General features: G+C 49.2%; 2 protein-coding genes across 3 annotated transcripts in view; both read right to left on the bottom strand.

Annotated features, from left to right (window-relative positions):
• LOC144890862 (uncharacterized) overlaps window positions 1-12,171 on the bottom strand; it is an 812,162-nt gene that overhangs the window by 517,022 nt on the left and 282,969 nt on the right. The window lies entirely within an intron of this gene.
• The window catches only part of LOC137421444 (rho family-interacting cell polarization regulator 2), a 105,091-nt gene that overhangs the window by 63,914 nt on the left and 29,006 nt on the right, over window positions 1-12,171 (bottom strand). The gene's annotated exons all lie outside the window — the stretch shown is intronic.

Here is a 12,171-nt window from a genome sequence, read left to right as displayed (position 1 = left end):
AATAGCTGTATGTTGAAAAAGTCAAAACTTTACGTGGGGTGGACTTACTTTTTCACATGACTGTGTGTGTGTATGTATGTGTATATATATATATAATTATATATATATATATATATTGTTGCGGATATGGGATTTACATCCATCCATATCCGCTTGTAAATATTCCCCTATTTCCTCAATACTTCCCAACTATCCCCAATCCCCCATTCCCTAGTCCCATTTTCTGTAAACAACACTCTGTAGACCCGACCTTCCCCTATTTCCCCCATTAAATGTCGCATCCAGGTCCACCGCATCTCACGTAGACAACTATAGGACATCTTGCTAGTTATTCTTAGTCTATGTCAGTTAAGGACTCGTTTCCATTAATTCTGACTCTTCGTTGCACCAAAATGTGATTGTATGGCACCGTTAGGAAGTTTAGGACCTCCCAATACCTCCCCGCAGCTCTTCCTCACGGTTCAACAACAACAACAACAACAACGGCGGCGGCGCGGGGAGTGTGCGTCCTCACTCCGGCTTGGTTGGTAGGGGGTGTTGGGAGTGCACCATGCCTTTCCAACGAGCCGCCATCGAGCATGTGCTCGACGGGGTTACCAGGTAGGGGCTCGCTGTCAGCTCCTCGTCAAGGGCGGAGCCCGGTAACCCCCGCACCCAATAGAAGCGGCGGACCGATCCCATCTGGGGCGGAGCCAACGAGCCGAGGGCGTGTCACTCCCCGCTGAGGATGCGCAGAAAGAGGGAGGTGACGTGAGATGCGCGCAGAGCTGAAGGAGAAAGGACGCACCCTCCGAGCGCCGAGAGACCTCCCAAAGACTGAGCTGTGTCCTGTCCCTGAGCCAAGGTGCACCTTGTGCTATCGACTGCCTGTCCTTCCCTGCCATCAATCCCTGTGTAAGTCAGTCTTGTTCCGTTTGTCTGTGGTCTGTCTGGGCTAGATAAGATTGTGTCTAAGTGCCTATCTCTTCTGTGTCTTTACCTCATTACCTTGTAATCTACCCCTTTTCTCCACCACCAATTATATCCTCCTCCGGAGGTCTTGAGAACTGTACCCCTTGTGTCGTTTCATTTATCCCAGTCGTTGTGTCCTTTCCAAATCATTGATTTAGCATAGCGCGACTTGGTCAACGTCGGGTGGAATCGGGTGAGTTGGGGAAGAATCGGGGGGAATTGTTAGGTCGCGGCAATACCACCGCTCGGTAAATAACATCTAATCCGCGATCCGCAACAACTGGTGTCGAGGAGTGAGATCGGACCCGAAGCGCGCTTAACGCGCTCAAAATTACAAGTAACCGAAATTTGTTTTGTTTTAAAATAAAAACCCGAATTTTGAAAGTCGCGCTATGGCGGATCAAGACGGCTGGGTTCCGGTAGAGGAGAGTGAGGCAGGGTCGATCCAGGACCAAATTGAGGGACAAGAGGAGAGCGAAGCAGTGAGGGCGGCAGGTTTGCAAAATGGCGTCCTCGCGCACGAGGTTGCGGGCGCGCAAAATGGCGCCTCGCACATGGCTACGGCGGCCGCACCCGCTGCACAAGTGGGAGGGATGGCCCAAATGCAGGCCCTCATGGAGCAATTTATGGTACAAATGCAGGCGTCCCTCAACCTGCAGAAGGACGATATGAGGGCTAATAGTGAGCAAATGAGGGCTGATAGTGAGCGATTGGGTGAGCGATTGGAGGGCCAAATGGGGGTAATGGGGAACCGGATGGATGCTCAGGGTGAGCGATTGGAGGGCCAAATGGGGGTAATGAGGGACGAAGCGAGGGGTACCGGTGAGGGGTTAGACAAGAAATTTGGGAAATTAGACAATAGATTAGGGGAAATACAGGAGGGGTTAACGGGGGTAGAAAATAGAATGGCTGCCCAGGAGAATCAGATAGAGGGAGTGAAAAATGGGTTAGAGGGGTTAGAAAACAGTATGGAAGGCAAATTGAGGGACATGAGGGACCAAGCGGAAAGGGAAGTTAAAAAAATGGGGCAGCAGATAGAGGGGGTCAGAATGGGGGTAGAAACTAAATTGGATGCTCACAGGGAGGAAATGGAGCAGATGAGGGTGGCATCTGGGCAGGAGATGCAGGTGATGGGAGAAGAGATCAGAAGAGGTGTGAGTGAGGAGGTCGGAGGAGTGCGTGAGGAGGTGAGGCACTGTAAGGAGCGCATGGAGAAGGAGGTGAGAAAGGGGACTGTAAAATTGCAAGGTGGTATAGAGGAGTTGACGCTGGGAGTAGAACAACTGACAGTGGGACAAAAGGAGTTGGGGGCCAGGTAAAGAAGAACACAGCGGTAATAGAGGGTTTAAAATCGACACAGAAGGAGATGAAAAAGGACGTAGGGGTAATTAAAAAAGAGTGTCAGACGGTACATGAGGACCTGACGAGGAAAATGAACAAGGTGGTAGAGGTGATGGAGGTTAAAGAGCGGGAGGTGCGGGAGCACATATAAAAAAATAAGGTGGAGTTAGAGGAAGAACTTAAGGGGGCGCACGAGGAGATGAAGGAGGTGAAGCAGAAATTAGAAGAAGTGGAAGAAGGGGTGAGCGAAATTAAGAAGCGACGGAGAGAGGATAAGAAAGAGATAAAGGAGGAAGTAAAAGAATTGGTCCAAAGTCTGTGTTCGGATCGTGATGATGTGCTCATTAACCGGATGAGGGATTCGCAGGTGATGGAGGAGAAGCGAAGAGAAAGAGGACCCGGTGTAAGTGGTGACCAATATGGTCGTGCGTATGATGCGCCAGGTGATTTAATAAGCTTGGGGGTCGAGATGGACCCGGGTGTTCGTGAGAGGCCGTTGGTGAAGTGTGCGACAGGTCTGGTGTGTGAAAAAGGAGGTGTGCGAGAAAGTCCGACTCTGGGGTGTGTGAGGAAAAAGTGCGTGCCAAGGAGTGAGGGTGCTGTCGAGAGTGAGTCGGTCGTAGCGCGTGTGCGAGGGAGCACATGGAAGCGCGTAGTGAGGAGTGTTACGGAGGGTGTAACGGAAGAATGCACGCCTGTGGTGAGTGTTACAGAGGGTGTAACGGGAGAGGGTGTGCGAGAAAGATGTGTGACGGACAGGTGCATGGGGAAAGAGTGCGCTGTCAAAAGTAAGGAAGAGTGTACACCTGTGGTGAGTGTTACAGAGGGTGTAACAGGGGAGTGTGCGCGAGAAAGGTGTGTAACGGATGGGTGCATGAGGAAAGAGTGCGCTGTCGAGAGTAAGGGTGAGTGCGCTGTCAAGAGTAGAGGTGAGAGTAGTAAGAGTGACACGGAGCGTGAGTTGGTTGTGGCAGGTGAGAAAGGAAGCACACCTGGAATGGTAGAGCGTGTGTGGGAATGCACGCTGGAATTGGTAGTGAGGCACGTGGTTGGGTGTGCGAGTGGAAGCACACCTGTGATTGTCACAGAGGAGGTGACCGAGGAAGGAGCGCGAAGAGGTGTGTTGGTGAGGTGTGCGACCAACGAATGTGTGCCAAAGTGTTCGGTGGTCAGGTGTGTGACCAAGTCTGTGAGCGGAATGAGTGTACCGAGGTGTGTAAGGAAAGGTACGAGGAGCATGGGAACAGCTGGAGGTATGAGCAAGAAAGGGGTAGCGTATGCGTGTAAGCATGCAGGTGAGGCATCGACGGTAACCGGGTTAGCGGTTAGAGCGACTTTTAGCCGAATCGGGCCCTCGGTGCGTGCCGGGCTTCGCGTGCCGCGAGAACCAGCGGGGATCCGAGCCACGGCGGGTTCGAAAGGACCGCCGTACGCGATCCACGCTGGGCCTCGCTTTGAACGGCCGCGTCCGTGCTCCACTAGGCGGAGCGGGCAGCCCGATAGGAAGGGTCGTCATGGCGACCACCTTTTGTTGAGGCATTCCGGCAGGTCGAGATCGGGCCATGGGATGGCTCCGCGCCGAGGTGGTGCGTGGGATCTCGGCCCGGGTAAGCCCCCGTCCCTGCCCCGAATGTGGGACGTATCCAGCCGCTGGCACAAAACAACCCGCATTCATTGCTCGGCTGTACGAAGCCGAGCTTTAGAAGGGAATTGGCGCACCGAGAGGATCTAATAAGTAGACGGGTGATGAGGATAGTGTTTTGGCCCCGAAATTAAAAAAAAAAAGCAAAATGTGATGATGGGCAGATGATTGGCAAAATTTTTGATTTGTTGAAATTTGATGTGCAAAATTGGTAGTGGGAGATGCCCGATGTGGTGGGATGGCAACTCTGTCATCCCTCACAAACGGGGGGCAAATGCGCTATAGATTAGGGGGTGTATGGCAGTGGAAACTAGGCCGGGTGGGTTCGGATATCGTGTGTAGGGATCTAGCAAAGATGACATTAGGTAACGTTAAGGTTTAGTTAGTGACAAGGATACCTGTAGAGGGGACGCAGGTAGATTAGAGTGGATGATAATGACGAGGGAGCGCAATAGTTTAAAGGGACGACTGGGAAGCGCAAGTTTCAGAGGGGAGTAGTTAGATGAGATGATGCTGTGTGAGAACTGGACAGGTGTGTGGAGCAGTGAGTGTTGTGGATCAGCGCGAATGCGCTTAGGGGAGAGAAGGGTGCAGGCGGCACCAAGTATGAGAGCACAGGTGTGCAAGTACAGGTGTGTGGAATACATGGAGTATTGGAATGAGTGGTGTGGAGAGAGTTGGAGTAAGTGGTACGGAGTGGTGTGCATGGTGCGAAGGTGTGGATGGGGGAAGAGTGGACCCCTTTCATGAGTACCTGGGGCGGGTAGTGTAAGTGTTAGGTAGAGGGTATAGGTAAATTGTGGTTGGATATTGGCATCTGTGGTGCGAGTGGAAGAATGATGTTTGGATGGGTGCATTAGTGTTGTGGAAATGGCTGGGCGTGTAGCCTGTTAGTGTGTGTAGTTGGTTTGGGCACTCCACCACTGTGAGGATGTCGGCCAGGTGAGGCCGCAGGTGGGCTCTGGGAGCCGTTAGTGTCAGTGGGTGCCTGAGGATCCCGGGTGTGGATCGGGCAGCCCGTGCCAGAGAGGGCACTGAGGGGGTGAGAGTGCGAGAGGGCCTTCCCCCGTTAGTTAGGTTAGGGTGAGGAGCAGGTAAGCTCGGGTGGCAACTACAGTGGTGGAGGTGCGCAGGGGGGTAGACCTGCTGGGAGAGCTACACGTCACAGCCCAGAAATTGTGCAAGGGCACCGGGAGATGAATCGGGGGAGTGAGACCCCAAATTGAGAAGCACCACAGTTTGGTCAATGGGAATTGGTTTTTAGAACCCATAGTGTAAGTTGGCCAATGGATTGGCAGGGAAAGACCCCGGGTAATGTAAAGTTGTTAAAGTCATTTAGGAAATAGTTAGGATTGATGAACCTGTCGCACCATACGCAGCCACTTACCTGAGGTGATGATGATGACTCCACACCTGTGTTTTCTTTGTTATGTGTTGCAGGAAGGGAGAATTGCTGTGTGGATTTGTGAGACGCATCACGACGTGGATGAGACATTGGGGTGATTCCATCTCTCCCTCCTTAGGAGGGACTGATGATGAATTGGTGATGGCAAATTTTGATGTTGAGTTGGAAATGGCAAATTTGATTGGTTAGGAGGGAGAGAAGACGAATTTGGTTTATGGGAGGAACGGGGAAGACAGTAGGGATGTTTGTCGATGTGTAAAGTAGATGTTTATGGGTAGTGTGGTGTTTTGTGGATACAGTAAGGGGTAAGGGAGGGGCAATGTAGGTTACCTGGTGGGGGGGGGGTGGGCGTACGGTAGGAACGTACCTGTCTCACCTGGTTCCCATGTGCCCCCAGTGTGCATTACCTTGTATTGAGTGCACTTTTGCGCCCTTACCACCTTGCTCACTTGTCTTATTTTGTCTCCCACCTCCGAGGATCTGGCTTTGGGGCAGAGAGAGAGGAGAGAGAGGTGCTGGCTCTGCAGTTGTGGGCCTGTACTTTCGCTGCTTGCTGCCTGGATCGATACACCATATGGACCGCAATTTTTGTGGCCGCCCACCATGGACCGCAGTTCTTTTGCGGGCAAGCACCACCCGTGGATGGACCTCTGGGTCAACGTGGCACCTATGCCATGCAGGTGAACCACTTTTAGTTGGCCCCCCTGACGGCCACAATTCAGAAATGGACGCGGTTGGCGCCTTTCTTTATTTCTAAAGAAGCCAGAAGGCCAAGTGCACTCCAGGAAGGCAAGACCAGCGGCAGAACATCGGCCGGCTGCGACACCACCGGTGACCATGGACACTTGATTGTGCATTTTTATTGAACACTTTATTGGTGCACCGGATGGTGCTGACTGTGTGTATGGGGTGGTGCTTTTGGTGCTTGGATGGGGTGCTCTGCACATTATTAAAGGCCGTAGGGCCACAGGGCACTCGTGGGTTGGTGTATCGATGCTGGCATGCGTGCTCTCTCTATGCATAACATCTGCATGTGTTCCTCAAAGAACAGGTCCTGGATCGTAGTGTAAATATCAGTGTAGTCTTGTGTAAATGATGCTCCCTACCGGCTGTATGTTTAGTTTGAGGATGCTTTCCGCGATTCGGTTATCCTGTGGGTGTGTTTCTGTGAGGAGAAGGGTGCAACGTCGCAGGGGGACATATTTACTCATTTGTGAACATCTGTAAAACTGTCGCACTCAGGGTTGAGTTAATAGTAGAGGGAACTACATCCGAGTGCCACACTAACGTAAGTAAAAATTTATCGGGTCGGGACGCCCCGAGGTAGAGAAGGGTGCAATGTTGCGGATATGGGATTTACATCCATCCATATCCGCTTGTAAATATTCCCCTATTTCCTCAATACTTCCCAACTATCCCCAATCCCCCATTCCCTAGTCCCATTTTCTGTAAACAACACTCTGTAGACCCGACCTTCCCCTATTTCCCCCATTAAATGTCGCATCCAGGTCCACCGCATCTCACGTAGACAACTATAGGACATCTTGCTAGTTATTCTTAGTCTATGTCAGTTAAGGACTCGTTTCCATTAATTCTGACTCTTCGTTGCACCAGAATGTGATTGTATGGCACCGTTAGGAAGTTTAGGACCTCCCAATACCTCCCCGCAGCTCTTCCTCACGGTTCAACAACAACAACAACAACAACAACGGCGGCGGCGCGGGGAGTGTGCGTCCTCACTCCGGCTTGGTTGGTAGGGGGTGTTGGGAGTGCACCATGCCTTTCCAACGAGCCGCCATCGAGCATGTGCTCGACGGGGTTACCAGGTAGGGGCTCGCTGTCAGCTCCTCGTCAAGGGCGGAGCCCGGTAACCCCCGCACCCAATAGAAGCGGCGGACCGATCCCATCTGGGGCGGAGCCAACGAGCCGAGGGCGTGTCACTCCCCGCTGAGGGTGCGCAGAAAGAGGGAGGTGACGTGAGATGCGCGCAGAGCTGAAGGAGAAAGGACGCACCCTCCGAGCGCCGAGAGACCTCCCAAAGACTGAGCTGTGTCCTGTCCCTGAGCCAAGGTGCACCTTGTGCTATCGACTGCCTGTCCTTCCCTGCCATCAATCCCTGTGTAAGTCAGTCTTGTTCCATTTGTCTGTGGTCTGTCTGAGATAGATAAGATTGTGTCTAAGTGCCTATCTCTTCTGTGTCTTTACCTCATTACCTTGTAATCTACCCCTTTTCTCCACCACCAATTATATCCTCCTCCGGAGGTCTTGAGAACTGTACCCCTTGTGTCGTTTCATTTATCCCAGTCGTTGTGTCCTTTCCAAATCATTGATTTAGCATAGCGCGACTTGGTCAACGTCGGGTGGAATCGGGGGAATTGTTAGGTCGTGGCAATACCACCGCTCGGTAAATAACATCTAATCCGCGATCCGTAACAAAAAAAAACAAACAAAAAAAAAAAATATATATATATATATATATATATATATATATATCTGCATGTGTTCCTCAAAGAACACTAAAGAACATATATAGAACATATATATATATATATATATATATATATACATATATATATACATATACATATACACACAGCAATACCCCGTTTTACGCCATTTCGACCTACGTCAAATCCGACTTCACGCCACTCTTCTGGAGTAAATTTCAGTTCAGCGAACGTCATTATGTGCGACTTTACGTCACTCCTACATCATAATAGGAGGATGTGAAAAAAATTAATTTCTCCTTAGAAATATATTTAAAATAAATAAAATAGTACATAAATTAACAATAAAAGAAGCTAAAAAAACAATTTAAAATATAATAAAAAGCACATTAAAAATGTAAAAAAATGTATGTACAGTATACTGTACGTACGCGTAGCTGCTGGTTCTCATTCAAAACAAAGGTGACGCCATATGCATTTTGTCATGTGCTGCGGTCGCGTGCTTGCTTTGACTTTCGCTGGTATTTTTGTGATTATTCCTTTACTGTGTAAAGGTTCCTTTACTGTGTAAAACAACCAACGTAACGTGGCAACGGCGAAACATGATGATGATGCCGGCTCGGACGACCGTCCGTGGCAGACGTCACGTCACGTCACCGGGCAGTGTGTGCAATGTCCGCGACGAGGTCAGGCCCCCTGGCCCATGGCCCATGTGAAACGAACGACCATGTCATGCCTCGAGCCGGGGTGCCTCGTCGGGCACCTCGCCGGCATCCGGCGTCGATGAACCGATCGACGTGTGCATGTGCACATGTGCATGGATTTGCAAATGCCTGCCTGTACGTCGTCGTTTCTGCGTATATCACATCGTCCAAAAAAAAAGAAGCACGCAACTTCGGCCGCTCGAGGAAAGACGCGGCACGCCTACGACTTGGAGGCAAGCGTCGATCCCCGGGGCGGCTGGGTTCACGGAACCCTGAGCTCGTTCGTTCGTCACAGACGACACGGCACGACCACCGGTGAAACTGCTCGGACACGTTGGGAAAAGCACGCCGTGGTGAAGCGGGCCGCGGAGCCACTCGGCACACAAGCCCGCTCACGGTCGACACGTCCGTGCCGGTCACCCCGTTCGAGGAGAAGACCCGACCGATAGAAAACAACGGAGGGACTCCCGACGGGGTGCGGCAAAGATTCAGGGTGAAGCCGCAGCCTCCTCCAGTTATTTACTCTAGTTTTACGGTGTTTGTCTTCATTTTAAGGCATTTTTAAGACATTACGCCCGGTTTACGTCAAAAACCGAGTTACGTCACGGCTTATGGAACCAATTAATGACGTAGGCCGGGATATTGCTGTATATTGTTATCGCCACGGGCTTTGGGATCTACTATGCGGGGGAGGGGAGTTTTCCTCAGTTCCACCAGAACTACCGGACCTGAGGCCACTGAGCATGGATAACTCCACATGCTGGTGGGTTGCTAAACAACCATAAACGCCAATTAGTTGACCACATGGCCCAGGGTCCTCCATCGAGTTACCATTCACCTGGGGGTCACGTGGTTTTCTAGCTGGGGATGCGCCCTCAATATGTACTGATCTTATCTTATCTTCAGAACTTAATTTTGTTGCAGCCGAGCAAAACTGCAAGTGCGCATCGGACACAGATGCACATCGGACATAGATCAATTGTACCAATTAGTTGGGGAGTTAAAACCTCCCAGGCTGACATATATGCAGACGGTGCTTGATCAAGGAAGAAAGCACAGTCACCGACAGATCAGAAGAACAGTTCAATAATCGGGAGTTTATTTACAATGTGAATGCGGGCCAACGGGGAGCATACGGTGCAGTTCAAAGCACTTGAATGTACAAGCATTCAGTTTAATGTGCAAGCAATCAAAATGTCTGGCAAAAACGTACATGTACTCAAAAAGGGTAAGCAAAAATGTACAAGGGGTTAAGGTGCAAGCAATTAAAATGCACTAGCAAAAAGGACAGGGACAAAAAGTAGAGCTACACCAATCTATCTAGCTTATACAATTTCTAATCTAAACACAGTACAAGGGTGCCCAATCAGAATCATCCTCGGAAGGTAGAGAAATCAAAAGAGATAGAGCAGAACGGGGTGGTTTTGACTTCTCTGCCTACCGTGCGCGGGCCTAGGAGCCCTCACTGCCCATTCACTGAGGGAGGGGGTGAAAAGGGGGAATACTAGTTGGTGTCTACGGTGTGTATTGAAAGTGGTGCGATAGGGGAGGGTGTGCGTGAGGGGTGTGGATGAGTGGTGCAGATGAGGTATGAGGAGGAAACTGGATAGAGGTGCATATATGTGGGTTCATCCTGAAAAGGATGGTTTGTAGCACTTCTTTCATGGAGTTCCTGCATCCAAAGTAGACGATCAGACAAAAGAGAGAAAGAACGAGAGGAGACAGACTTACTCAATGTGTGAGGTGAGGGATTAACTTAGTGTATGCGTGATAATTGGCTTGGCTTTATTGAACGCGACCTGCACTGTGCCTGCTTCGCTCGCTCGCCCAGCGCTCTGTTCCGCAAACTTCATTCCACAGCTCCAGCTCCATTCTACCCAGCTCTTACCCAACTTTATCAGTATAGCAAAAATATCCTCTCAAAGATCCTCTCGCACGGCCGGGACACTAGCTGGAGAGATGATCAATTACTTTGACATTATGGGGTATTTTGTATAGATCAGTGACAAAAATCTCAATTTAATCCATTTTAAATTCAGGCTGTAACACAACAAAATGTGAAAAAGTCAACGGGTGTGAATACTTTCTGAAGGCCATGTATTTGCCTTTGTGCTAATGAGGTCTGAAAATGGAGGGTTAAGCAAAAGGGAAGGATATTGCCATAGCATCGTGGGTGCTGTCATTGCTGCTGCTTTCCAAAGATGGCAGCAGGTGTCTGGTGCGATTGTGGTTGAAGGGGTGGTAGAGGCAGCATTGCGGGTGAGCTGTGGTTGAGATGGAGTTGTGGTTTGTTGAGGCGTCGTGGTTGTTCATACTGTGGTTGAGGCATCGTGGTTTGAACAATGGAGACAGTGTACAGCGAGCTTGTGTCATGTTCAAATAATGTGAACAGTTAATAAATGTGTTTTAACGATTTTACAGTGTAGTTTGATTATTGTATCATTTTTAGGAAGAGTGTGGTGGGTTAGAGTGGTGTGACAGTTTGGTTTCAGCACGCGACTTGAATTGGGTTTTGGCACGCATGTGCAAATTAGGTAAGGTGGTGCTCAAGGGGCACAGCTGTTATTGGTTAGGTTGAGTTGTCGTGTCCTGTACATGAGTTTACTTACACTGAAATGGGGAGAAGAAGGGAAAAAACCACACTAATCACATACAACGCATATTGACCCAAATAAAACCACTACACAAAAGGTGAGGACTATCTGAACGATTACTAATTAAATAACTAACTAGAGACCAGTATGCTGAATGCATTGCCTGGGGAATGACAGTTTCTCAGAACTGTCACAAAACATATGAACTCCCGTGCTCCTCCAGCCGAAGAAAGCTGCATAAAGTAGCCAATAAAAGCCACACAAGGTAAGCCCCTTGCTGTTTTAAACCCTACCTGGGTTCCTCTACAGCTGTCGACATTCACAAGTAGCACATGCATGAAATCCTAATGCGTCCCCTTTAGCCGCCGGACCGGTTTCATCAGTTGTTGGTAAATCATCCGCGAAAGCATAGACAGAAGCGTGCACCACCAAGGTTCCCAAGCACATATTATGTGTATTGCGAATGACGGTTAACATATAAATACCAAGATCCAATCATGTCTCTTACCCGTAATTGGAGGGAATAACCAATCAGCTTTCATATAATCAATTACCCCCAGGTGGCTAGGATTTAAAAATGAATTGATTTATTAGAAATTTAAATGCATACATATATATATATACTTATGTACCTACCACATCTCTACCTCTCTCTACCTCTATACATCTCTATACCTCTCTACCTCTCCGTAATCTCACTGTCTAGTATATTCAGCTGTATTGTGTAGCGGCCTGATGCAGAATGTAGTCCCAGCTGTCCCTTTTGCTTGTATTCGCAAACTTTTTGTTCTAGCTTCGTAATTTACTGCCAACAGTATCCAAACCTTGATTAATACTTTGATTCAAAAATGAGTTTGAAAGGGAAAATGAAGAGTAAGTTAAAGAGTTGGTCATTCGAGAAGCTTGACTTGTGTTATTGAAGTGGGAAATGTCAGCATTTTAATGGAAAAGGCAAGGAGCAAGTTTCGGATCCTTCAGCTGATGGTGTAACTGAATATCCAGAAATTTTATTCATAAAGAAATCGATTTTTGTTTAATTTTGCTTTCTTTTGAGAAATGTTAAGTGTTGCTTTAAGGTTTGAGATTT

The sequence above is a fragment of the Myxine glutinosa genome, chromosome 2, assembly GCF_964187855.1.
Source record: "Myxine glutinosa chromosome 2, kmMyxGlut1.1, whole genome shotgun sequence".
Taxonomy (NCBI): domain Eukaryota; kingdom Metazoa; phylum Chordata; class Myxini; order Myxiniformes; family Myxinidae; genus Myxine; species Myxine glutinosa.
This window is presented reverse-complemented; position numbering and strand designations above follow the sequence as displayed.